Source organism: Anas acuta, chromosome 3 (assembly GCF_963932015.1).
Source record: "Anas acuta chromosome 3, bAnaAcu1.1, whole genome shotgun sequence".
In the NCBI taxonomy this organism is placed as follows: Eukaryota; Metazoa; Chordata; class Aves; order Anseriformes; family Anatidae; genus Anas; species Anas acuta.
The window spans coordinates 81761737-81764532 of record NC_088981.1 but is presented as its reverse complement, the minus strand read 5'-3'; the positions used below and the strand labels follow the sequence as shown (position 1 = coordinate 81764532).

Sequence of the window (2796 nt, the reverse complement as noted above, 5' to 3'; positions counted from 1 at the left end):
TGTCATTGCCCCTAGAAAGGACTGAAACATTTGCTTTGCAAAAAGTTAAACCTTTATCCTCAACATCCTCCTTTAGGTTAAAGAGAGTGGGATGTGGTAAGAACAACCTTTGGGGCACCCAACATGCTGTAGATGCAGGGTCTGAAGCTAGGAAGGTGGAGGTAGCTGTTTTCCATAACCTTCTTGTATGGCCTCTGCTGCCTCCCAGGCACAGCTTTTCCAGAACTGGATTAGTGACTGGGGATGCCACCAGCTCTTGGAGTTGAAGTGGTTTTGCCCAGAAGGGCACGTGGGTCCAACCTGCATAATACAAATACATTTTTACAAAGACCTCTGCCAGGATTTCCTACTAGTGCTTTGCTCACTTGCTGGGGTAACCCCAAGCAGTGTTAAAAGGCATTTAAGTGGGCAAAGGAGAAGAAGGGGAGATCTGGGGGCTTCAAAGTGCTCTTCTCCTCTCTTCAGGTGGCTGGGCCCAGAGTTTTCCAGGGGGTTCCATTAAGGGGGCTGCAGCCCCTGTGTCCCTGCCTCTCCCTCCACTCTCCTCTACACCCCCAGGGCTGCATGGCTTTGGGAAGAGAATGGTAGAAAGAAGTCAGTGCAGGTAGAACAGCTGTGGGAGCAGCTGAGACAGATGCCAGAGTATTTTGCTCAGTTTTCACCAGCCACACTCTGTCTTTCACAGCTCTGTGCTCCAAAACCCGTCTCCCCCCCGGCTCACATCTCTTCATCTCAGCTTCAGCCATATGGGACCCCATCTCCTGCTGCCTTCTCACTGCTCTCCTGCCTGGAAACAACCTCCCCTTTCCTCCATCTTCTCCTCTTCCTTCCCAACACAGGCTTGTTCCCCACAGCCTGCCCTGCTTGTTTTGGGCACGACCTCTCCATTGCTCAGTGTATACGCCCAGCCTGGCATGCAGGGGTTCCTTCTCAGGCACCGCTGTAGTAACAACCGCAGAACTGCATTGTGCTCGTGTCTTTACTAGCTTATACAGGAATATACAGTGGTGTTTTACAAGGCTATAAAAATACATCTTAAAGGAAGCGAGCACAGGAAAACAGGAGGAGTGGGGCCAGATCAGCTGATGTAAATAAAGGCTGCATTGAATTAAATAGCGCTGCGACTATTTACAGCAGCTGCAGGACCTCCTCTTAAAGCAGGGAGGTGCTGCAGCATCCTCTTTCTGTTGTGGTAGATGCTGGCCCGAGCTCCCCTTGCCAATGTAGCAGAGAGGGATGCTGGCAGGGAGGAGGAATAGGAAGCACAGCCATACTGCACCTGCAGAGGGTGATGCTTACAGCCAGGATGCTGCATGGTGCCCAGCAGTGAGGACAGGCTCATTTCCTTCTGCCTGTCCCCACAACAGACTGGCTGTCACCTGGGGATAATTCCCCATGGCTGTATCTGGGCAGGAGTTGCAGTATTCACCAAACCATGCCATGTTGAGGCTCCAAAAACTGCTTGGCAAGGTAAGGTTAAATCCAGCACAAGGGGTGGACTTCTAGGTGGCGCAAAGAAAGCAAGAAGAAAGGAAAGGAAGTCATTTGGGAAAGGTCAAACATCATGTTTTGACATTTTCTGTTCTGAGAACAACTGAATTTGTTTCAGTTTAACCTGAAACAAGTGTTAAACTTTCTATTCAGCCCCTGAAATGATAGGCTTGTGCTGTGGTAGTGCTTTGTGGATTACAGACCTGCTCCCTGGGGTGTACAGCAAAGCTCATTTCATCTTTCCCGGATCAAATTTTTGTAAGAACAAAAATTCTAATAGTGATCCTTCAGGAGAGATGGTTTCCCAGTGAGGTTTCAGGATAATGTGAACTTCCATCTCTGGCAAGCTGCTGTACTGAGCACTCATGGAGTCCAGGTATGCAAGTAAAATAAATGGACTAGTTTTGTAGGATTACGTTCATGAAATGGATAATGCTGTTTTCATGTTGTTTATGTTGTTCTTCCAAGGTTTTTCAGGGGTAGAGGAAGTTTTCTCTGTGGGAGTAAAGTTCCATCAACAATCAGAAGAGCCTATGGATAGGAAATGTTACCTTTACACTCAACCAGACTGCCTCAGTTGTCTTGTTTGAGTTGACTACAGATTTCCGTATGTTCAAAGCATAGAATTTTAACTTCTGTTATAAATTACAAAAACTAATATATATATATGTGTATATATATATATTCGGTTTTGAATTTTTAAAAGAAAATAGATTTCAACCAATGGCATCACTTGGGGTGTGTGTTTTTTTCTTATATTGTTGAAATAAAATGCTCAGAGAACTTCAATGACATTTAAGTATGCATTTGTCAGCTGTGTTCTGAAAAAAGCAAACAAACAAAAAACACATAGATTTACATGGTTCTTTGGAAGTTTTTTATTTATTTTATTTTTAATGAAACAAACAGCTGTAAAGAAAAAGCGCAAACTCTCTTCCCAGCATCCAGGTTTGTGATTTGGCTGCGGATGGGTGATGAAAGGAGGTCACGTATGGGATGGGTCTTTCAGCTTGCATCTCTGGTGGCTCTGCTCACATCCACCTTGGCTGGGGAAGAGAGTGGTCCAGAGCTGCCTGATGCTCATTTGCACCTGCGTGCTGGGGTTGTAGAGCACCACCAGGTCTGCTCAGGGACAAAGCAACACCCAGCCAGGCTGGGAAATGGTGGGCTTTGGATCACAGAGGGTCTCTCATTCTGGATCCCAAATCTGAGGTTAACAGTCTGGAAGCATTCATGGCTTCCCCCGTGGTCTGAATCTTAGCAGCTATCCTGGGAGAGGAGGAGGATGGGTTAAATCCCTTTCAG

General features: G+C 46.5%; 1 long non-coding RNA gene across 1 annotated transcript; it reads left to right on the top strand.

The window, feature by feature from the left end:
* Positions 1 to 517: 517 nt before the first annotated feature.
* LOC137853060 (uncharacterized) lies at positions 518 to 2280 on the top strand. The gene is made up of 2 exons (XR_011094202.1): positions 518 to 1867; positions 1960 to 2280. It is a non-coding gene; the product is annotated as an uncharacterized lncRNA (long non-coding RNA).
* Positions 2281 to 2796: the final 516 nt, after the last annotated feature.